Genomic DNA, 26,090 nt, shown 5'->3' with positions numbered 1-26,090 from the left:
TGGCTATGCAAACACAAAAGCAAATCATTAAAGAAAAACTTGCACAAAATTATGTTTATTCGTTGTTTAACTTTCCATATATACATAGCATATTTCGTATACCCTTTGAGGCGCAAAGCTTTCAGCTCGAGCCGCGACGTCGATCTCTATTCCCAAGTTTCAAGAAGTCTTATATTATCGAAGAATTCTGCTCATTTACTCAGCATGCTCCTTCAATTTTTGGTGGGACCCTCATAACAAATGTACTCATAAATGGAATACCTGTTACATGACCTAAGTTGTTGTCTTAGTGAACCAGGCACTTGTAAAATTTGGACTGTTCAACTATATCATGTACTTATAAAAATAATATTTAATATAAACCTAATAACAATAATAATAGTAATAATAAAAATAATACTTATGATAACAGTAATAAGTATATTCATGATACGTACAAAACAAAGACGCAATAAATTGCAGAGTATTCACCATTTGAGCAAACCCACAAAAAAATGCTTATGTTTATTTTTGCTATTTTTTTTTTGCCTCTTGTGTTAGTTCCATTTTAGTAGCATTTTTAACTCTTGTGATTTTCGTGGCTTTCGTCATGTCCTATATTCATCGAATTTGATGCGTAGTGTTTGTCTTTCTGTTTGTTGATAGAGTGTGCTGAAGAATGGGGCTAACGGGAGGGGCTTTCAAATACACATTGCACCAAAGTCGACTAATTAAACATTTTAGCCAAAATGAAAAATTAAATACTTTTTTTCTGTTTATACCCTATACTCAAAAAGATAAGTTGGTTTGGCAAGTTTATGCATTAAACTTATAATAAATACAATATTTAACGCATAAAGGAATTTTCGCATCAGCTCGCATTTGCAAGTCATTTTGATGGACTCATAATTTAAATTATTAAAATTAGTTATTTTAAATAATGTTCTGCATTTGTTGGCTATGCATGCGCAAAAGTACACAGTATCTACAAGTGAGTAGTACCCCATATCACTCATACTTGTTTTATTTGATTTTCTCTTTTTTTCGTGGTAAAGGGTTCCCAAATTTCATTTCAACGCGTTTGCTGTGCTGGCTGATGTTCTTGTTTCTGTTGAGTTTGTTTGTTGTTTTCGTTGTTGTTGTTGTTTGTGTTGTTGTGTTTATTTTTCGCCAACTCTGAAAAAGCTGCTCGCATTTCGCGCTGAGCCAAGTTTACAACCATATCAAAGGGTTTCCTTTTGATTTTCTGTTGGAAACATAAACAAAACTTGCCATAATTTTGGCTATGAGTTGTATTTAGCATCTTAAAAACGGCTCAGGTATAGGCATAAATTATATTAAATAAACGTCGGGCTAATTAAAAATGACTTGGTGTGTGAGTGCCATTACAAAAAAAGTTTGTTTTTAATAAGCATCAATTAGATCGTAATTTAAATTGACTCAACAGCACACTTAATGCTCTAAGAGAGGCAGCAATGAGTATCTTCTGCTAAGTATCTGATCGTTTTATCTACATCAGCGTTTCACACAGTATAAAGATACTAGATCTGCTATAAGTTCTGTTCGATTTGCGATATTTATCGTACATTAAGCCCAAAGTTCACCATTATCAACTTTTTACTTGTTTTATATACTGATAAGTTTTTTTAAAACTAATTTCACAATAATTAAAATAAACCATAATTTACAACAAATAACTTTAATAATACATTTTCGAAACACACTTTTTGCAAAAAGAAACAGCATTCAAATAGAACTTCGAATATACTGTGTTTTTCCAGATGAAGCTATCAAAACAACAAAACGTGTTGTTAGATGCAGCAATGAAAGCCTACAAAAAATTAACGCTAAAAGTGCCAAATGAAATTAAATGCCCATGTGACAAATACGAGTATAAACTTCAGTCTTGAGCTGAGCATGCACAGTTGCCCGGGAGACCTACACACACGCACACACACACACACACCTGTCACGTGTAGGCCAAATAAAATTGAAATATTCAAGACGTCCCCGACGACAACATAAACTGCGAAGCTGTTGTCCCGTGTATCTAGCCCAGCGCAGCTGAAGCAGCATTCCGAAAGCTACTGCTGCTTCAACTGTGCACACAATATCGTGCGGTGGGGGTACGTGGGAGGTGGGGGTGCGTGTGTATGTGCTTGTGTGTTCTATGGAGTTTGTTATTGACATGGCATGAGTTGACGCGACTTTAAATTTAGTAACAAATACCTGGCAAGGGAAGCGCAGCGCAACGCATATTTAAAAATGCCTAAGTGGAACGTCTGTTCCACACACACACATAGGTTGCTGACTTACTCGTGCGCCAACTGATTAAAGTTAATATGCACTCATATTGGATTATGAGTGCTGTCAAATGGGTCTGAGCGGAACGCGGGCTGGGGGGGCGGTGCTGACAATGTAAGGCACTCAACTTGAAAGCCTAAAGAAATAGACCAACGCAAATGCGTCGCGAGTGTTAATGTTGTTGCTCTTGTTCTTTCCACAGTTGTTATTGTTGTTGTTGTTGTTGTGCGGTTGGTGCTGATGCACGCTACTTTGGCGCGCTTCTACGTCTTAATAGGCCTGGCTATATGACAGTCAAGTCAATGACAGCCACACCCCTCGAACTCTCCGCCAAACCTTGCTGCCACTCAGCCGCAGTACGTTAACAACTTAAAGGCGACATACATCAAACGACATAGCAAACACACACACACGCACAAACGCATACAGGCACAGGCACAAACACACATATATATGGATGTGAACATAAGGGCACATGCTTGTTATCCTTAGCAACTATGCAGGAGCCATAGTCTGTGCCCCCATTTCAGCAAGTGGCATACTTTTTGCCCAGTTTTAAAACGCGTTAAGGTGCCCAGCGCAACGTCATTGACTAAGTGCGTAAAATTAACTGCCGTCAAGGCGATGCCTACTCCTTACTGCCCCCTGCTGAAGGGCGCGCACACACACACACACACACCCCCAGCACATAGCACAGCATTTGAATTTTTTACGCATAAGTGAGCGTAGCGAAGAAAAGTACGAGGATGGAAATGATTTTCTCAAGCAATGTGGACTATTTTCATTTAAGTCACATTTTAAGCAATGCGCAGCAAAACCAAAGGCCAAAGGCAAAGATCGCAAAATTGTCTTTGGACCAAACCGTTTTGGGACCCGAATCCCAATATTTACTATTTACCATAAACCGAACCTTAAGCTGGACTATTTTGAAAAGGCAAATCTGACCCAAATCAGGTTCACGAATCGAACCTTGCAGTCAGGCATTCGTTTGAACCGTAAGCCGAACCACTCCATCGTTTCATAACCCATAGTTGTTTTTATTTTAATCACATTTCATGCAAATCGGCTCTGAACCAACTAAAACCCGATTTGTAAACAATTAATATTCATTTCCCATTGTGTCTAAAAGCGATTCACAGCAAGCATATCTTAAAAAGCTTAAGCCGAAAACTAAAAACAATATAGATTTATATAGATATGTATTTGCACATTGAAACGATAGAACAATTAAGTCCATTTAAAGCACTGTCCGGTATAGCAAATGTAGACACTTGATCTTTGCCAAGAGTATGCAAAAATCGATGTACAGGAAATTTGTTAAGGTACCCTCGTGAGGGCATGTGGTATAAGGGAAACAATAACCACTTGATAGCATTTTCATGGCCTTTAAAAGCGCTGCTCATAAACGTTTTTGAAAATTTCGTTGCCCGTCGCTTTGGTTTAATAAAAAGTTAGTTAATAACTGGCTTCACTGGTGACGTCATTGCAGTTTCCAAGTGACGTCACACCTAACTCGGCTAAAGACTCCGTGGCATCGCGATAAATAACGCTTTCCGGTCGTTAAACGCATCGATAATACATCTACTAATAACTAACATCGCTAAGCTAGCTATGATTAACAGCACACCCAGTTGGTCCTTTAGGCACAAGAATTTTGATTGGGATTAATTGAAGCTGGACAGTGGACGCCATTTAATGAATATTCATGAGACGCAGCACAGGCGGCACTGTAAACCAGAAGAATGTAAGCAAAAAGTTGCATATTATTTATAGCTATTCCTAAGGGATGCCCCCTTCCCCCAGACAATACAGATGGATCTCTAATCCTTACTCACTCAAACGTATGATGATAACCATGACGCCAAAGAGAATGAATGTACTGCGTACATCGGTAATCCGGCGCTTCGTCTCATCCTCGTTTTCGGGCAAAGGCAAACGAATCATTTTAACTAATTTATGTTGTTTTTGTTGTTGTATTTTAAAATTCTCAGCTCCAACTTGTCGTAGTGTTCAATTTGTAATGAGCCTAGAATATACGTGATGCTCTGAAACTGTCAACCGAATTTATTTTTATTTGTTTTTCCTTTTTTGTGGCCAACTAAGATGGATTTGATTTGAAAAAACACATTCTGCCGTCTCACATTTATTTCTATGTGCAAATTAATTCAATTTAAATTGAATCTCTTTTGGGATCTAATCAAACTTCATTCCATTTTCAATATAATTTTAACTTATTAGTTTAACATGAATTAACCGGTTCCGCTTGAAGCCTTGAGTAGCAAATTAGTCGTCTATTAAAAAGTGCTACAAAATTGGGTTTCAACTTTAGATCTCACATAGGCTTAAGATAGTGCTTCGCGCCAGGACTGAAGAAGTCCATGGTCATCGTATATATGGCTTATAGAATGCATTTCCCCAACTAAAGTAGTTTCAATAGAAAGCCAGTTTTACAGAACTGGGCAATTAGATTACGTCGATGAGTGATAGGACTCAGTACGTTGAGTCCATGCGAAGGTCTTTAAGGAAAACGCGGCTGGGCGAAACAAAAACTAGCCAATATATTAACGCTTACTCCACGTTCTAAGAGCATACATGACAACAGGCGGACATCAGCTTATCCCCTGAAATAACGGTATTTGCCTTGGATGAACTCATTGGAAAAGTTTCAACGAAGCGAGAGGGAGAAAGAGACAGTCAAGTACTTAAGGCGTTGTGAAAATATTTGCTTAGCCAAGTTAAAGATCAATAATTGTCGTTGCTAAAGGCTGCCACAACGATTAAGTGATTATTGATGTGGTCGATGGGGCTGCTTGAAGTCAGCTTTTTAATTACAAGAATTGCAACTTTTTGACTCTGCTCCCAGTTGAAGAGAACGGCTGAAGAGGCATGCAGTTTGGGCTGCCTTGGTGCTATGCTTGGAAAATGTGTCGTCTGTTTGGCTTGCACTTGAGTGCAATTTAAGTAAAATTGTTGCCAGGCGATGGCGCCATATGGCAGCTGGCAGCTGCAGCAGTTGACAGTCGCCTGCCATTAGCCATTAGCCATTAGCCATTAGCTTGCATTTATTTGCATATTACGCATACGCGATGTGGTGCGATGATTAAAGCCAAACAGCGGCTGACATTAGTCAGACTTCCAGCCCAAGACCAAGACCAAGACCAAAACCAAGTCCAAGACGGAGCACAGGCATAAGCAAAGAGAGCCGCGTTCCTAGCGTGCGGATAACCTTGACCCAGGCGCATAGTGTACGCCACTCCTTTGGCCTTTGCCAGGCAAATTTGTTGTGCTCGTATCGTGTTCCTTAATTCACCTTGCACGCTAAGGCTAAGCTTATTATAACCCTGAGGCACCCAAGCCGTACATCGTGCACCGTCCACCACCCCGCAGCGCACCAAACACTTAATGAGCGGCATAAATCAGCGTGTCGGTTCGCAACTAAATCCACCTGTGACCCAGACCCAGAACTTACAACCCAGACCCAGTCCGCGACGAGTGCACCAGGCACGCACATACGAGTGCACTCCACCTTCCCTCCACCATCTGCATAGCTGAGAGTTGTTAACAAAATACTATTTGATCGCGTGACGCTGGCAGATGGCGGAAGCCAAAGTGTCGGACGTCGGACGTTGGACGTCGGACTTTGGACGCGGCGCAGTGCAACGCGGCGTATACGTGATGCCGCTTCAAATGAAAAATGAAAACTATTTTGCGTAGTTTAACGGCACTTATACGAGCGGAACTGTTTTTGATTTTATACTCTGATCACAAATTGATAACGAGTTTATAGGTTTCGTGCAATAGCCTACATGCTGTCGATCTAAACGACTTCAAAAGTAAAATATGCATAAAATGTCCGTCTTAGAAATTATTCTATTTTACTCTCTTTTTCTTTTGGCAACATAACGAGTATATTGTATTAAAGTAATGTATCCGCCAAAATCTATATGGATAACTGATGATGGACGTTGATGAAGCCAAACATACGTTCATTTATTAAGCTGGTTTTGCACTGAAAGCAGAGTATTGCATGGACCGATTATTCCGCTCTATAACTTTTATTACGGCACAGATAAATAACTGAAACGAGAGCTGAAATCAAACTAAGCCGTAATGAGTCCAACTATCTAGTGGAGCCGGGGGGAGGTTTGTTCTGGTGTACAGCCAACAGGATTCGATAAATTTATGGCATTCATTTCGTGATCAATCGCTTGTCAATGGCTGCCAGCAAATGGGAATTTGCGGTTTCAACTGAACAGAGTCAAATTGTAAATACGCTAAATCGCAGCATTTATACAGTAGGCAGGCAGCTGCTCCAGGTTGGTAAATGGCAAATGGCAAATGGTTGCTGCAACACGCCGCCACGCCCATTGCCCTGCACTACAATAATTTTTCTAGGCATTGTCTGATCAAAGATGCACACAAACATATGATGTATGCGAATGTTTTTGTTGTTGTCGTTGTGACATTTTAACCTGTGAATTCAGGCACACACACAGGCACACACATACACACACAGCTGTGTATTATTGCAGCTGTAAAAACTGCGGCTAATTGCTTTTTGTCACAGCTCACAGATTTGCATAAAACGCAAAAACGTGTGCGACTGTCTGTGTAATTTATATTTGTTTATATGCATATGAATACATTAAATGGACAGGCGGAGACTCACACGCACACGCACACACACACCCTCACACACACACACACTCAAACGCATACAAGCTCGCATTTGGTGCCCTTTTAATAAACCTGACAGTGACAAACAGAACCGTTAGTTTAACACACATCGTACAGCATATTTACCATCTGTATATGTATGTCGAGTCCCCAACCACACCCCGTTCCTATCACCTGTATCGCCCTATTGCAACAAGCGCCTCTCTTCACACGCTCGCTGTTTGTTTGGATGCAACTTTTTGTTGTTTGGCCGCCCGCAGGCGGCATAATAAATTTGTCAAACTCACACAGCTTACAACAACAACAATAACAGCAGCAACGAGCAAAAGAACTACAACTGCATCCTTTTAAAATTTAAATCATAGCTATGATGACCAACTATTTGAACTTCTCGCGTACCCATTTACAGGTTTTTTACAGATTTATCTTTAAAGTAAATAGAACCACATCCAACCTCCAAGTCTAGTGTATATATATGTCGGAGAGGAAGTACTGTAGCATCCCGATAGGCATGAGACTTTAAGGTGTGACCATGGGATGTGCTGATAGATACTAGTTCTGGTAGAATGGGGACTCAGTTTGCGAACTGAGGCTGTGTGTGGCCTCGTATGCGTTGCTAGATCTGGTTTCTCTCTTGTGGCTGCCCTGTTTTTCCGGCGTGATGTGAGTTGGTCATGTGCGCGTATTTAAGAGAATAATAAGCAACAAAGGCAACGAAGACTCGCTGCATTCGCCAGGACTGAGTGTGGAACACCAGAATCGGTACGACCAAGCGACAAATAATGACGACCCGCAGGGAGATGACATTAATTCTCCGACATATACTTAATTTTATAATGCTTTGTTTAAAGCCCAATAAAACAGTTTCAAAAGAAAGTTCTGGTTCAAACAAAGAGCCCGATACATACATTTGTGCAATTACTTAAGTGCTTGAGTTTCTTAAGAATGATATCAAATATTGACTACTACGCAAATAGCAAAAACGCAAATGCTGTTGATAAAAAGCTACAGTCAACTCTTCGAGTACTGTCATTAATATTTTGTCATATTTGCAGCAAAGTCTCATCTTCTGTATATATATATATATGTACATATATACATACAGGTGTATTACCTGTTCAGAGCTGACAGGTGAACTGAAAATTCATTTCAGCAATAAATAAAAAATGCAAAATTAAATGGACAAGGCAGTCCATAGGCTAAGCCATAACATTTGCCATTTGGCTGTCTTTTGTTGCCAGTGAATCGCACCGATTTCATCATACATGTTACGGGCTTGCACTAGCTTCCACTTACATATATGCAGCTAATTAATCTAATCAAGAGGCTATCCAGGTAAGCAAGTCATATTCGGGGAACAAAGGCTTCCTCAAATCAAGGCCCAACTCGGCTTTGTAATCTGACTAATTTAATATAGTTTCGTGGAGCGATGCGGCCGTGAAGTGGATTGAGGAGGGGAGAGAGCCTGCCAGTTGGCATTTTGAATCGCTACAAATCCAGCAGCTCGCCACAACCGCAGGCAAAACATCATGTGTTTGAGGTGGGGTTAGGGCGGGATCAGGTCAGTCTGAAGCCGGAGCGACCTCAATGTGTGGCCACTTTGGGGCTGCTGCTTTGTCATTTGGACACCAGCAATGTTTACACTTGCATTCGAGTGCGTGTGTATGTCTCTGTGTGTGTTACGAGTGTTGTCAAAAGAGTCTGAGGATAGTCGAATACATTGCAGCAGAAAGTGCATAAAATATGGAGTCGAGTCTGAAAAATGAAGTGAACATCTGTGTACTCCTTATATTCATCTACTTATCTAGATAAATCTTGTTGCATTCATTTATCTTCTTTTCAACAGTTGGATAAGTTATTTTTGCTAACAATCTCTATTAAGTTCTCAAGGGTTCTGTTTATATTCCAAAAATTACAATCGTCAGAGCAAACTAGCCTGTGTAATTTTATATACATACAATATTTTCACATGTCTTTCTTTTCCTCATTATTATAAACTATTATCGGAAGAATATTATGCTCATCTTTAAATTATATCTTACTAACTTTAATCTTCTCCATTTGAATAGTTGAAATAATTTTGAGCAAAACATGCTTACATTGCGTGTAAGGTCCTCTTTCAACACATACAATATAATTAAAGGATATGGCACTCTGAATGCAGTTGCCTGGCAGGCATCTCCCTAAATTGTAAGCCTATCAATTTACAAAATTATTAATATTACTTCCATTGAACACTATTTTGGAGCTCTGATTGGCATTGAGTTGGAATTTGACAAAAGTACAAATTTGTATAACTGCACAGCATATATTTGCGTGTGCAGAACAACAATAAAATTTCATTGGAAATTGAAAATTTCAAAGACAGCCTGACTAAAAAGTACCCGACCAAAGGAAAAATTATTGCCAAGATTCCATTTATAAAAGCTATATATATTCAAGTTGGAATGCGCTCACAAAAAGCCCTTGTGCAATTAGTTTATATTCAAATCAATTCTATACTACCTATTAGATGTCCAATTTTGACAAACATTTAAGAAAATATATATAGTACAAGTATACCAAACATAGAGCTTATGCCTTTACAAAAACCTTCTGATTTTGCCGATATGCCGACCAAGAATATATATATATACTTTATGGGGCGTAGACTTAATTTCAGCTGCTTATAGTTTAAACTCTATTTATTAAATAAAGCTTAAGTAGTTGCTAAAGTCATTAAATACAATTTAAAAACAAAAAACTTTCTTTAAGTTCGTTTAGAGCAAAAAGTCATATAAAAAACCTACAGCCACATATAGACTTAACTTGAACTTAGATCGGGTGTTTATTAAGAGCCTGCCTTAAATAACAATTCAGCCATAATCTGAGTTGACTGTGTGTGTCCATTTCCCCATTCGGCTTGGGCAGGCGTATGTTTCGGTATAATTAAATGGAATACCATAATGAAAAGGCGCCTATGCCAAAGGCACACTGTGGTTCAAATTGCAATTGCTTTGCGGAGCAACGCTGACAGCTTAACCCAAGCGTAATTCATTAAATTAATGAAATTGCAATGCATACAAGATGCAATATTAAGTATTACCGTATCCGGCTCACACATTAACCCAGCCAAGCAAACTAAATACGTTCTATTCTTGTGCGTCAGCTTAAACCAAAGCACATTTCCAACACAAATAAATATAAATATATATATATATATATATATATATATATATATATATATATATATATAAATGTGCAGTTGTTTGCGAATATTCCCAAGAATGCCGAGCTATACATTATATATATATACATTTATTTAAATGCATACCCCAGATGCGCATGTTGTCAGACTTTCAATTGGTGTTTGGTTGCCGAATTCGCTTTGCCAATTGAGACTTGCAGATTGAGCTGCATGTTCATCAGGTTGGCTCCTCGCTCAATGGCTGAATGCCTGAGACAACTACATCAATCAATTTGCAACTCTCTGCTGGATTTCGTCATGTTTGCAATAGGTTTTCTCTCGAATTGACAATCAGGTCTTAAACCAACTAAATAAGTTTGAAATTGTCGACACATCATTGAAATTCAGGAACCTTTTTGATCATGTCCATAAATTTATAAAATTAATTAATTTTTTTATCATATTTTATCATATGGAATCATTGAAAGTAAAAAGCGGACGGGATGTTAGGAAATTCCACTTACATGGGTGGAAACTAAGTGGAAAACTGTTGCACAACATATTTTGAGCTTTTACCTCGTAAATAATTGGTCACCTGCATGAGTTGTCAACATTTTACAGGTCTACTTTTCTGCAGAGCAGATTATGGATTTGCTCGCTTTAAAATGCACAGAAAGTTAAAGCTTCAATAGAGTAGCAAGATGCTGCTCTTTTGACCGCATGAATTGCCCCTTATGTAAAATATTAACCAACATTGACTTGGCGCCATCCAGGTTAATGTTAATATTACATTAAGGGGCTCACTTAAATCACTTGTCATATATGTGGTTATTTATATAGTGACACTTTCTGCTAATTAAATAGCGTCGCATCGTGTGGCACTGTGCATGGTGCAACACTCTGCTCGGCTTCGCCCTGCATAGCGAAAACATGTATAAAATATGTATGGTAAAGACGTTGCTTGCGGTGGGCGTGGCATATTATGTGGTTTGCGGAGAGTATAAGGTTCACGCAGGTTCACATCATCTGTTGCCGCTTGTTGCAATTGCATTCAATCAAACAGTCAATCAAACAAATTGCATTCGTTATGCACGGAATTCAATATGCTGCCACAAGGACGTTGCCATATATCAAGGTTATAGGAGGGGCATTGTGACAACGGTGCGTGGTGGTGGGAGAGGGAGGACGGAGCTATAAAATATGGTGTTCAGATACTCCTGTATAACCAAATTATGAGCAGAAACGCGCAGTTGCAGCTTTATGCATGTTTTCTCCAATTCAAAAAGCACACAGGCACACAACCGACTCCTCGTCGCAGCTACTGCCAACTTTGCCCCACATCGTACTAGCCCAACCCCAGTGCACAGGTTGGGCCTGCCCTGCATCACCTGACTGCTTCAAAGTTGCTGTAAAAGACGCCATTTGTTTTGCAACACCATTTTGTTTGAGTTTTGCGGGCTGCTTCCTCGAGCAACTATCAAAATAAAATTGTTGGCAATAAAAATGTATACAAATGCGGATAGACAGGTGGAGCTGTACAGCAGGTGCCACATGCTAGATGTGAAAGATGTGGAGAAAATAGGGGCAATCATGTGCTGGATGCTTTTGCGGTGTCAACCGGCGGAAGGGGGCTGCTTGTCAGCGGCAGCTGGCGGCTCTGCAAGATGGGATGAAATTTTGTATCTACAAGTTTACCCGTTTCGCAGCTAACATTATTTATTGGCTTTGCTTTTGGGTGTGTGAATTGGAATTTATTTAAATATGTTTTGGCGTGCCACGCCCACTCATCCCCTCCCCCAGCCATTTCCGTCATGAGCATTTTGCTTTCTGCTCGCGACGGCCATGCTTTTCTATCGATGCTTCTGTTTCTGCTTCTGTTTCCGTTTCGACAACTGCTTTCGGCATCTTTGCCCCTTTGGCACCCTTAGCACCTTTTGCCACCTATTGCAAACATTTTTATGGCCTGCCATTTGCAGTCTCTCTGCCTGTGACTGTGCCTCTGCCGCAGGCATCTTCCCCCATCGCATCTAGACGTTGTTTATGCTCCGGAGCATTTTATTGTTGTTGTTAAACACAGGTAATAGATTTCTCTGGCCCCGACTTCGACAGCTGTGTAAGTTTCTACTGCCGGCAACAGCAACTAGCCAGGCCAAATGTATCTCAAAATAAACACTTACGAGCTCTACTCTTGTTGCAGTAACGTAACTGGCCTGCACTCCAGCCTGAAAGGCAAACAAACGGCGAAACAGAAACTTGTATTAGGCAGCTGTGCAATGTGTCTGTGTGTGTGCTGCAAAACGAATCACCTGGCTCAAAACTAGATTGCGCCGTCAGCTTACAACACTGCCACGTTCAAGTACTTACAACTAAGCGTTGCGTAAAATATGACCCACGCTGATACGTCAAGCAACTGCTGGCGAACAGCCTGAGGGCTCAGTAGGCGAATGAGTTCAAGAAGCTGCTAATGGCACTAGCTGCAAGTGGCACTCGAGCTGAAAATGTCTCAAAGTCGCGCGGCCTTACAACTAGCTAGAGCGTAACTAATAAATAGTGACAGATTGTATAGAGATAGTTAGTCAAGTTATGAGAACTTTTAACGCAAACACCTCACACACTTACGCGCTGTCTGAAATTTTCAAAATGAATGAAAGGTGGCGTTCTTGGGAAGGATTCTTGAATAATTTAAGATCTTATTTCATGTAATTTTGGTAGTAGATATCAAATTATAAGATATATAGATATTGTTCAGAACAATTGAATTATCAGCCAATATTAATATTATTAATACCTTAACACTATTTTATTTATTCAAAAGCAGGTATCTATCCAAACATCTTGACCGTCTCTTAAATGCACAGACCTAAATAACAGATAAAAAACATTGCTGTTGAAAATAAAATAAAGATAATAATAGAAATAAGTTGCAGATAAATAAACCCTTCAAGTTATTTTAGACTGCTGCAAGTAATCTTTTGCTTCTTCATTATCCACTCAGATGAACTCAGATAAAGCAAGTGGCTTTTCTGCTTTTTGCATGCAAGGAAAAAAACGGAGTAGATGATGAGCAAAAGATATAGTTTAGTATATGTAGTTAGTTGAGCAATTGCTGTACCCACTCTCCAGTATTAATACTTCTTGCTGCTTCCATTGGCCATTTTACATTTTATGACTTGACTGTCACTTTTAGTTTTCGGGTTTGGGCGACAGCTGCTGCGGCACACGGCCCACGGCCGACGGCCATGAAAAGTTTGATAATCGCTCATTTGATTACAAAAGTAGTGCGCTTAAAGTTTGTAATTGAGGTATTTTTCTTTTGGAGTTATTTATCTTCATTATCGCTTAATACTTGACCAACTTGCTCATAGAAAATCCGAATCCGACTACACTGCAAGAAACCAATCGCTATCAACTGAAAATTGCCATATGAATACCAAACTATGCTACATAGCTTTAGTTTTCTTCAATTCTCAGACCAATTTTACAATAACTGAAAACCTATACAATTTTTATATTTCGTAATACACTAATTGAAAATTGCACTCCATGCCTGAAAATTTCATGTAGTACAACGAACAAGGCGAATCGGTTGAAGCCCGCAAATCCTTATTTTTTGTACTATAAATCGAACACTAAACCAAACCAGTTGCCTGAAAAGAGCCGAGTCGGAGCCTGAACAGAACCAATTCTTTTCTAAAACATTTTATAGGCAACTCAGCCTTAAATAAATGAATAACTTGGCCCCACTTATTGGATTTATCCAACCACATGTATTTGGCAGATGCCAATATTCGGTAAAATTAAATCAACTCTAGCCCGCATCTTGCATTTGAACATATCAATGGCTTGTAATATTTTCAGCACCATGGGCATTAGTGAGTTACAAATCTGAACTAACATCTTAGGAATATTGCAGTAAATAAACACAATTTAAAATTATGTACGGTTTCGACTTACCTAAGTTGTGCATTTGATTTATTGTGTACCCATGAATATGGAATATTTGAATTCAATCAGCAATTCTTGCAGTGTTGCAGCAATCGGTGGCATATCTTTTCAGATTGTTTTTGTTCACTTGCCGCTTCGCTCGAATAACAGCAAGTTTTGCACAGTTTTTGCTGTTTTTTGTTTTTTGGGGCACACAAATCATGCCAGGGCCCAGAGTCGGAGTCATCAGCAACCATCAACGTCACAAGCGGCAATCAAACGCAACAGCAAAAGCTTCGTTGCTGGAGAAGGAGGCGTAACGGTGGGCGTGGCAAGTGATTCTGGATCAAGACTCGGACGGAACTCACACATTGTAAGTAGTAATCAAAGCATGTCGCGAGCCAAGTAGACAAAAGGAAGTCGAGCTGGAAAAAGTTGAAAAGTTATTAAAGTTAAGCCAAACACGATTGGAATATCAACTAAGTTTTCTTTTGCTCTTTTTTCCGGCCCAGCAAAAATAAGAGCCAAAGATACGCGGCGCATGCTGCACAAGCAGCCAGCCAAAAAGGAGACGCAACCGTAGTTTGCCATTAATGAAATTTTTGAGTTTGGTTACTAAAAGGAACAAAAATATAATAAAACGAGAGAAAAAAATAAATAATAATGTTAAAATGAGGACTGCACTTTGATAAAACACTGTAAAATATGTTACGAAGGTGGAACTGGAACTGGGGCAAGTGAGACGCCCGTGCCGAAGAGACCGAAAATTATCAAAAATGCAAGGCCATTAAATGTACGCATTAGGGTGACTCAAGAAAATTGTGTGCTATATATGGCGATAGTCGTCAAACGATACTATTGATAGACCCAAATTGATTTTTAATCGAACCATGTATTACTCCTAAAAAGAGTACCTTAATCACTGTCATAGCTTCTAGATTTATTTAAAACTTTGCACAAGTCAAGAAAAGCGTAGTTAAATTATTTAGCAAATTGTTAAGGTAAACAGTAATTAAATAATCATGTGCTTCCTTTAGTTAGCCAGCTGGACCTATACTCAAATCGTTGCCAATGCTAGCATGAAGAGCTTATGCATAATCTCTGATTGAATGACAAGCTTTCAAATTGATTAAAGTTTGGGCGCTCGTCCTGACTATCCCTAGCATATTACAAAATGATGTGCCTAATGAAGTGTGCAAGTTTTTGGAAAGTTGGACGCTTTTGCAATTGATACGCATTAGAAGACTTAGGCATGGTGCAGAGGGGCATATGAGGCAATGGGCGGGGGGCAGGTGGATGCCCCATGGGACAGTGTTAGTGGGGCAAATGATGACTTTGAAGTGCTCTTCACGTCTGCCTCTGGGCTGGACATGAAATTTTGAAACTTAAGCCAAGACCTGGACAGAAGCAAAAGGAGCACACACTCGAAAACTTTAATCCCAAAATAATTGGCTCGACATTTTATGGCCACGTGTGGCCCTATCGACAGGCCAGGCGTCGCTCTGGATTCGGCTCAGTTCGGACCAATTACAGTTTATTACATTGCGTACACGCCATATTAATTTCGGTCTAATAAAATCAACAACAAACTACACAAAGTTTAAACTATGCCTAATGCAAAGATACGGCACGAATGCAAACTTTTAAAGAATTTATTCGGTTTTTTTGCTTTTGTTTTTGCTCCTGCGACTGGCAAGCTGTAATTTTTGCTAGGACATCAACATCTTTGTATATACACACACACCCACACACAGACACAAATAAATACGTATACGACGGATCCATATATTTTTTTTTTCTGCCTTGAAAAGTTTTTGGCTAGAATGCAAATCTTTTTCCAATGCCTGCACACGATACATGTGTGTCATACAATATGACTGTGGCTTTCACCCTAGGTGTGTGTGTGTGTGTATGGTTGTGTGTATGTGCGTGTGTATATGCGTGTGTGATTTTTTTTGTTGAATTTAATTACCCAATGCCACAAATTTGCATTTCATTTCATGCGCACAAGCAACAAATTTTCCCATTTTCCTTTCTCTTAAAACGAATACAAATTCGATTTTTCCAGAAAATAGTCAAAAAATAAACCAAGTAAATTTACTTGTGCACGTGTGTTTGTGTGGCTTATATGTAATTTGTGGCATTGACACTTATTGAGGCTTATCTGGAGCTTGCTCCAGCCTAAATGCAAGTGTGAACAAGAAGTTCTTGACGCAATCAAGGTTTAACATTAAGCAGTTACTTTAAGCATAAATAGATCTGAATATAGCAAAAGTTTTAGGCTTTATAGTAAACTTATAGACATGCACTTTGGGAAAGTGCAGGATCATAAACTTAAATATTTAACTTGAGAATAATACGCTAATATAAAGTCCTATACAACTTACAATTCTATATGAACTTAGTTCAAATAGTGTTTTTTAGTATTGTGTCTTTTATTTAAACAGAAGTATTTATATATCATATACAATAAGATGTGGGGGTCTGAGCTACCTTAACATATATTGTTCTGTATATATAAGTACATATATATGTGTGCCATAAATTCGCATATACACGTACGTCTACTTTATTGCCAGCAATTAGTTGGAGAGATACATATACATAGACACGCACAAAATTAAAGTTTATATGCCAGTAGAAGTTGGTAATACAACACTTATAATCAAAGCATGAAAGCCTGTGAGGCTTGCCTCAACTTATGAGAATCGTGTAGTAGGGCGAAGCAGAAAAATACGTTTATTTTTTTAATTTGCAAAGCAGCGAGAAATAAACTTTGTCTGCATTTGGAAGAACTTATGTTGTGCACGTATGTACATATATGCATGCATATGTATGTAATATACACACATACATACATAAAGACATATAAACCTACATACACACACATTTTTAATTAAAGTTTTCTTCACTCCTTTTTAACGTAAAGTTCTATGTCTGTAAAGCTTTAAATATATTGCTTGTTATATTACAAGAATATTAAATAAATATAACTATAATACCAAGATCTATAATTTATCGAAAAATAATTTATGTTTTTTGCAGAGTCGCCTCTTTAGCATACATATAATATATAAATATCTATATATTTAGCTAAAAAACTTTTGGTGGCCCCTGGCTTGCCTTATCGTTGGCTTTATCAAGATTCCTTGTAATACACCCACTTTGACAGTCCGACCAAAGTTTGTCATTTGTTTTCTTGCACTTTTGTTTTCAGCTCTAAGCTGCAATCCGGGTTTGGCGCTTTCGCAGTTGCACGTCTGCTGATTGAGTTTGGGCTCTAATTTCATGGCAACTGCAACTGACAGACACCGACACTAACTCACACACATACACACACGCGAATGGAATCTGTATAAACGCTAACTAAGAGGTTGTCGTTTTTATTATACCCTGTAGTCATTGAAATTGAGTAAAGAAGGGTAAGCAAGCTTGTGCATATATTCGTGTGTCGTCCACCTTATAGACAGTAACTAGATCAAATGCCTTTCAACTTATTGATAAGCATTGCATTGCCAGGTCGATCGATCGATACATATCGATATCGGGTTTTTAGGGTCATATAACGTGCAGAAGTAAAGAATACGAAGGGAACGTGCATATGGGAAAGCCAATGTATTTTACAGGGTATGCCTCTGTTGGCCAGTACTGCTTGGAAACGATTTCTTTCATTTCTCTTTGCTAACGAAATGCTGACAAATATGGCAAAAATTATGGCAGCCTTGCAATATTTTTGGAGCGTCGCATATTGTCGTCAGTGTTGTTGTTGTTGTTGTTTCTGTTGTTTTTGCTTACGCCTGACCATCGAACTTTGTTGCAATTTCCATTGGCAACAATGTAAAGCTGTCTGCCACCAACATTTTTCATGTTTCGCTGGCGGCCGCATTAGGCAAGCGGCAAATGGCAGGCACAACATATATCATATTGTCTGTGGGTTTTGACTATTTCTCTTACTCTGGTTATCGCTTACGGCGTTGACTGTGGTGGCGCTTAGCCAAGCTAAAACACAGACAAAAACTCAACATTGTTAATGGAAAATGTTCTTATTAATGCCCTGTAATTAGAGCAAGCTTGAATTCCTCGTGTCTCAGACTAAGCGGAAAGCTAAGCAACTAAAGATTTGACTGCTAGAATTACCCATTGAATGGTTGGCTTTCTTGATGATTAAATAGCATAACTTATAAATAAATATATATGATCTTAATGTTATCACGAGGTATTCTGTGACTACCAAATATCCCAGTTACTTTTAAAACATCTTTTATCCTATACCGTTTGCTTATAGCGCATATTGATTATTTTGAAATCTTGTCTGAGAATAATGTTGTGCATACCAATCCAGTCTGAATTCTCGATTTATATTTGAAAGCTTCCAATTTAAGACTTTTACGTAATCCATACATAATCCATAACATCGATAGTAGGTTACTACTGCAAGGCTCTAATAGATGTATCTATCCCAAATCCGATCAATATCACCAATGGGTATATAAAGTTATCTTTTTAACTTTGACATCCTAGCAAAAAGCAAAGTTGCTGCAGCAACAGCGCAACGCATGATGGCCCAAGCCACATTCATGCATAAGTAAATATGCTACGCATAATGTGCGACACACACACGTAGACGCACAGACAGGCATTGAATTGGCGCTCATGATTATTTACGCAAAGTGGATTAGAAAATTTTTATGGCTTCGATAAGCCGCAAATTAATTTGACGCAGCAAGACATCAATGGCGAACGTTAAGAAAAAGCCACAATTGCAGGTACAGATACATACAACAGATGAAATATAGATTTACCCAACGGCTGGATCTAAAAGTGAAGCCACCAAAACGCATGTTAATGTATCTATACATGAATGAGGCCTCTGTGTGTGTGAGAGCTATTCAAAGTGCGGTGTAGGCTGAGCAAAATTTCCGCTAAGACTCATTAAATGTTCATCCATTAAAATAATCCAAAAATTTAAATGAATGTGTAAGAATAATTATGTATATGACTTCGCACTCACAACCACGTGGAAATGTATCTGCAAAATATGTGCGGAGCTTAAATTAACTTTGCTAATTGTGTAAAAAAAACTAAAAGCAAGTATTAAATATGAATAAAGTTAATTTGAAATCCAATACGTATTTTTTAAGTTAAATTAAAGACACGCCGTAGAATACGAAATCGAAGTATGTCTTGGAAAAGTATCTGCAAAATACGCCCAGAATTAAAAGTATTATTTCTCATTGCACTCTCAGTTAAGTTGAATTCAATTCCAATGCTTGCTGCTCCACAAATCCTGCGTTTAATTTATTGGCACACACGTGAAGCCACGCGCCACTAAAAACAACAAGTTGAACAAATAACAATAAACACAGCAGCAGCAACAACAACAGCAACTACCATCTTACAACACCTAAACGTTCCATTAAATTTACGTTTTACAATTTAAAAACACAAATTGCCTGCTACATAAAAACAAACAGTTGCATGCATGCAAAGGGCTAAGCTGTGGCAGCAACGGTGCGGGGGCACACGGAGGTGTGGCAGCAACAACTTTATTGCAGAAAACTTGGTAAAGTTTAGTATTCGAAAATGATTTGTGCCCCAAAATCGGAGAGGTACGGGGGGAACCCAAATTGAGATTGGAGCTGGGTGCAAGGGGCTCCGATGAGTGCGACATGCCGTAAAACTTGGTTGCCAAACAAAGCAACTAACAACAACAACAACACCACATCGATAACATGCACAACAACTGCAACAACAAATTAAACAAATCGAAAGTTTTTGGTGTGTCGAAGTCAGCGTACACCTGCGCGAAAGTGAGACAGACTAATAGGGAGGGATAGGGGAAGTGAAACACGGCAATTAATCCGCAGGCAACAGAGAGGCAAATGCACAGAGCCGATTTAGTTAACACGCTTAACTGTTTAATATCGCTACAAGCTGACTTAGAGCCTAACTAGTTCCAATTCATAATTCCAATATTTTAACTATAAACCAAAGCAAAGTTGGCCAAAAAACAGCCGAAGCCAAAAATTGCAACAAGCTATATTTTAAAAAAATGGCTTGGATCAAGATAAAATCACTCGAGGGAGACCCAGCCATATAAAAAACTTTACTGCTAAACATGGGATTTATTAGACGATATTTAGTGGATGCAAATTTTAGGTAGAGATAAAATGTAGCCCGCATATTGTATATGAAAATATTAGATTTACGTCTGGCAATATTTTTAGTTCAACGGTAAGTTTAAAATTGAATATTTTAAATATATACTCGAAAAGATTTGAATCAAAGCCGTCACTCGATGATATGGGAAACCAGCTTCACGAAGCGAGACGCACCTAGCGGCTGCTGAAGATCTCTGATCCTTTAAAGGCGGAGATCGCGTTCGAGTCTCGTAATTACTAAGACCATCTCACAATGCCCATAGTCTATTTTCGTTTACACAAATAAGCACGTGTATCGATAATAAACACTTAGCCTGTCACAACAAAAACAGGTTGAAAGACGCCAGAAGTATGATTTTCCTCTGGGCAAATAGGTTGTGTAAGTATCATAGCAGACGACCTGTATAAGTATAGCAAAGCTTTTAGGCAAGCAGCTTCTTGGGTTTTTTTTTTGGCAGAGCTCCTAAATAAGGTATGGCTTCTCAGATATACAAAGACAGCACAAAGCAATCGTTGAGCTCGGTGCCCCACGTTGACCAAGTCAACATATAAGCAAATCCAAAACCAAAAACTAGTTGAAATAAATGCAGACTTGATGTACATATACATTTGTGTAATATGTGTGTGCGTGTTTATATTGGGATACTGTCTGCATTTGTGTGACCCGCGTTAATCACGTATACGCACACCTTCACCCAAGCCCATAACCATATCCGAATTCGTATCTGAACCCGAACCTCAACTCGAACTGTAACCCAAATTCGTAACGTGAAAGCCTCGTGGGCCCAAGGAGCTCAGATGTCGCACCATTACGTCCAACAACAAATCGCAACGAAATCGCAACGAATCGAATTTAAAAGCGAATTACAATCAAATGTATTTAAGCACTAAGCCGACCAAAAATTTAACCTGCACCTCTACCAGCTGCCAAAACACCCGCAACCACCAACACCAACACACACAGACGCACACAACTCTCAATCAGATACATACGAGCGAAAGCCGGGAGAGAGCCACCCAATTGACTTCGGTTAAACCGAAATAAAAACAAGAAAGAATGGCTATCTTTGGTATGTCGAACACAAAATACCCTTGTTTTGCAGATAAAAGAAATATATTAAAGTTCGTATTTGCTTTATCTACTCAAGATAGCTTGAAAAAAGAAAAGTTTTCCATGCAAAAACTTATATTCCAAACGATTCATCCCATAGATCTATATGATATAGTAGTGCGATCTTGATAAGATTTGGCGCTTTTGATATTGTTATCCGATGTTGATCAAATTAGGAAGCTATGTGTGAAAAAATTCCAAAGACCATGTTTGGTCAAGAAATCTAGAAAAATAATTATGTCTAAATAGTCTTCTATGTTCATAATATAATACCAATAATTTATCTGGCTATGGCTTCTATTATATAGTGGTCCGATCCGATCGCCTCTTACAGGAAGAGCAATGCTTCTATGACTAAAACTTAAAAACTTTATAACTTCATACTGACAGACGGGCTGTTATATCGACTCGCCTATTACTACTGATCAACAATATGTACAATTTCACATTATATACATGGGGCTTAGAACATTCTCTTTCTATGCGTTAAACATATCATGGCAAAATTATAATGCCCTCTACAAGGGTATAAAAACATGCAGCAGACACTTTTTGTGTGTGTGTTTCAGCTTGTGTGTGTGCTTGTGCCAATTGTTGACTGACTCGATTGAACTTTATATGTGTGTATTGTTGTTGTTTTTTATTTGATTTTTTTCTTGGCCTACATTTTATGGGTGCGTGTGTGTGGGAACGTGAGTGTGTGTGTGGTAGGGTGGTGTTTTTATATAGTGCTGCTAGCTTCAATCCGTTGTCGTTGACGCCGACGGAAGCCATAAAACAGCTCCCCCTCCATCCCTTTACCCGTTCGCACACACACACACACACCCACACACACACCCACACATACACACACACACACACACACACACACACACAGACACACATACACTAACACAAAGAATGAATAGGCCGTTACGAGAAATTTCCACAAAAAAACGCAGCCACAAAGCCGACATTGCATTCGCCCAAATGGCAAACAAGAAGCAAGAGAATTTCACACCGCCCGCCCACATGGAATCGCTGAAATTACCACTCAGATGGACTTAAATAAGTTTTCGGGCATTTGACGGGATTGCCTGCAGTAACCTCGTTGTCGCAATCGACACCATCATCAGCATCGGAAATATAAGGCGAATAAGCCATCAAATTTGCTGGCAAACACACAAAAATAATGCTCATTAAGATTGGGCTTAAGTTTCTCCGTTTGCAAGTTCTTTTAATAGTCTTATCTCATTTACCGACCTTAAACTGTGCTAGTCAACCAACTATAATGCACGCAAGCTTATAAAAAGCTTATCAAATAGTCCAAATAAAATATAAACATTTCGGCTCAATAGAGGTATGTAAGCAGGTATTGTACTGTCGTCAAGATTTCAAACCCAGTTTTTTTAACCATTTCCTCCTTCTGACAAAATACAAATTCATAGGTACTACCGTGAACCTACATTCTCACTCAGCCCAATTGATTGCCTGAAACAGGTGAATCACGTTTCAAATGACATTTTACATCGATACATGTAACTTTAACAATATGTATTTCTTTAAAAATAAGTCAGTACAGCACAGTTGTATGATAGCTTTGAGATATTATATATAAAAATTATCCATTCTTTAAAATAATTGATATAGTTGCCACAAATATTGGTAATATTTGTTTTAATTTAAATACTGATTATATGTAAATAATCTTTATAATAAATAAACCATGCACGAATGCGTTAAATGAGCACGGCTAGAAGAACACGTTGGCAAAAGGGTCTCCAATATCATATTTTTTTTTGCAGGCATACAGGCATGAGAGTTGGGGGTGTGTGTGTATGTCGGGAATATAAATATATATATATATATATATATATATGTATTGACTGGCACTACGAAGCCGGAAGCTCGGACTATAGACACCCAAGCACACATACAAGCAACCCCGCATCCACACTTACACACACACACACACACACACACACACAAATAGTCACCGACATGAACATAGACATGGAAACCAATAAATATTGTTTATCCACTCGAATGATTTTTAACTGAAAATCGTTGAACCCTTGCCGCAGCCCAAAAGTGTGCTACAAACACCACCGAAGCGCACTTTTAATGTGTGCGTGTGTGTGTTTGTGTTTGCGTTGGTTTGTGTCTGTGTGAGTGTGAGTGAGCGTAGCCTAAACATAGACCTACAGCCACTTAATGCAGCGCAGCAGCGCAGAGCAAATACCAGAAACGAGATGCTCGTTCCCAGATACAGAACGATGCCAAAACTCCAACGGGCAACAACAAATTCACCCAACTCCTTGCGAAAATGCAAAAATTAAACATTTCCACCAGGATGCGTATAGGTTTGGCACCTGACTGCGATTCCGTTTGGCTAAAAAAAAAGTTATCTTAGCATACTTTCATCCGGTATGCGGGACAGTTTTGTGGCTCAAAGCAAGGACCCACTTTTTCGTTTCATTCTCATTCGTTCATGTTCTTGTGCCAGCACGGCTTGAATCAAGTATTTTGAATAATTGCATGAATAATAGTATTGAATATTTTTGGAAAAGTCCTTATTTGCATTTGTTTCAAAAATATATTTTCAAGAAAAAGTGTTTTTCACTAGAATTTCGAAAAGAACACATTTAATGTTTGAAAACAGTTTGACCCAAAGCGAATTAAAATCAAAATATTGCTTATAGCACACAGGCTTAACCGACTAACCGAATCTTCTGTTTAGAGATTCAGAGTTCAGAGTAGGAAGTAGACATGACCTAAATAGCCTTGATTCGGTATTTAGAGTCTGACTCCAAAAGTGGCTTTAATTATATCGCGCTATGTACAGCAAATCCTCTTGTGCCGTGCGTACTCGTGTCACGAGGGATACCTTATCATTATTCCATCTCTTACAGCGCCAAAGTGCTTCATACGAGGAAAACGTTTGATTAACATTTAATCATGGTAACAAAACAAAATACAATTAAGCAAAAACTAAAATTCCAAAAACGTCAAATTAAAACAGAAGTATTATAAAATATGCTCGGTGATAATTTTGCTGATGCTTTAAAATAAATTATTGCCGGGGGATTGACTCAGCCGTGACAGGGCGTGATTTCAACTGGAAGTGTGCCGGGTGGCAGGGGGATTGCGCGCTGCGCTTAAGTGTTGAATTTGAATGTCAGTTTGGAGGACGCAATGTCTGGCACGGCATTTGCTTCATTTTATTCCAGTGTGTGTGTGCGTGTGTGTTGATGTGGGTGTTGGTACTGTGCGACAGTGCAATGGCAATTGCATAATAAGTGAGCTACTTCAAAGGGTGCCAGCAGCGGGAGCAACTGCAATGCCTCTTTAATTTATAGCCTTATTGAAAATTCCGAACGATTCTCAAATGTGTTCAGCAGCAGAGCGATGTGGGGTAGGAGTGAGTGGGCGGAGTGGGGCGGGGCAGGTAGGTAACGCAGCGACGTCATTGTGGCAGCAAGAGCAATAATAAATTTTATAAAAGTCATTAATCTTTTTTGCAGCTAAGGAGGTCCACAAGCTGCACAAGCTGAATAAGCTGGACAAGATCTGCCACAGAGGGCTCAGAGGGGTCAGTATCTCGTGCTGCTTGGTTAGCTGCCACTTCTGCTGCCGCTTGATTTCTTAGTTGCCAATAAAACAACGTAATAAGATGTCTTGGTGCTGTGTCCCGCCCCAGTCCCACAAGCATTCATGCTGTTAATCTTTGCCAGCGCGATTTGATATATGCATATGTGTGGCTGTGTGTGTCCGTGTGTGTGTGTGTTTGGATCTACATTTTTGCGTTCGCACTCGGAACTTTTTAATATGGCTTGTTAGTCGAGGATTTCAAGCATGTTTCACAACGACTGTGCGACTGCAGCATCAGGATGCAGCACACAGTAATGCTGCAAGTTATCCTGACTGCAGTGTGTGTGTGGAACGAGGGTGTAGAAGAGCTGAGCGCGGACAGCCCGTCAACATGTTTTGCCGGTTCTACAAAGTGCAGACGATCCATCAACGTTGAAAGCTGAAGGGAAAGTTTCGCTTCTCTTTTAAAGTTGCAGCAGTTTTGTAGCTGGGGTCATTAGAGCGGCAGCACTTTCAAGTGAATGCGTGTTGCTTCTGCTCGGATTGATAAATCGTTCATCCATCAGCATTCTATGAAGGCGTATGGCTCTATACATACATATGTACACACATTTACGGAAGTCAATCGAAATATCAGAAGCGATTGTGCTCAAGCCGATTGTCTTTGCTTTAGGAATCGATTAGCTGAACATGAGCACTTTCTACTAAATGCGTCGATATCTATTATTTGCTTCGCCCATATTACTAAACATTTGATATCTTGACTTCTTATGGGACCTATAACGCATGGGGCCTGTATCACCTGGGACTTCGATCATATAGGATCTATATTACATGGAACCGATATCATATAATATCTATATTAAAAACGGCTTACAGCATATGGGACCTACATCATCTGGTACTTATATCTTTTCCTAAGCACGACAAGGGAGAGAGTTACTTGAATTCATGGGAATCGCATAGCTGGGCAATATGCAAACTCGATATTTTTTGGTTTGTAGCTAGGTAAATGGCGTTTGGTCCAAAAGATTCAAACAGGATCGATACAAAACTACTAACTACGTATGAACCTAGCGACCGGGTGGCTCAATAAACAACCCAAAATTGCATGATCCATCAAAAAAAATTGTCAGGTTGAGTTTTCACAGAGAGCGCTTACTTTGTAGGCTACCTTTTTCACACTCAGCTGCCTATA

General features: G+C 39.1%; 1 long non-coding RNA gene across 1 annotated transcript; it reads right to left on the bottom strand.

Annotated features, from left to right (window-relative positions):
* Positions 1-3,477: 3,477 nt before the first annotated feature.
* On the bottom strand, positions 3,478-5,767 carry LOC115766405. The gene is made up of 3 exons (XR_004018200.1): positions 5,753-5,767; positions 4,119-4,334; positions 3,478-4,010 (listed from the first exon to the last, which is right to left on the bottom strand). It is a non-coding gene; the product is annotated as an uncharacterized LOC115766405 (long non-coding RNA).
* Positions 5,768-26,090: the final 20,323 nt, after the last annotated feature.

This window comes from Drosophila novamexicana, unplaced genomic scaffold (genome assembly GCF_003285875.2).
Source record: "Drosophila novamexicana strain 15010-1031.04,08,12 unplaced genomic scaffold, DnovRS2.1 tig00001151-arrow-arrow-pilon, whole genome shotgun sequence".
NCBI classification, from domain to species: domain Eukaryota; kingdom Metazoa; phylum Arthropoda; class Insecta; order Diptera; family Drosophilidae; genus Drosophila; species Drosophila novamexicana.
Note: the sequence above shows the minus strand (reverse complement) of the source record. Positions and strands in the feature narration are given on the sequence as shown.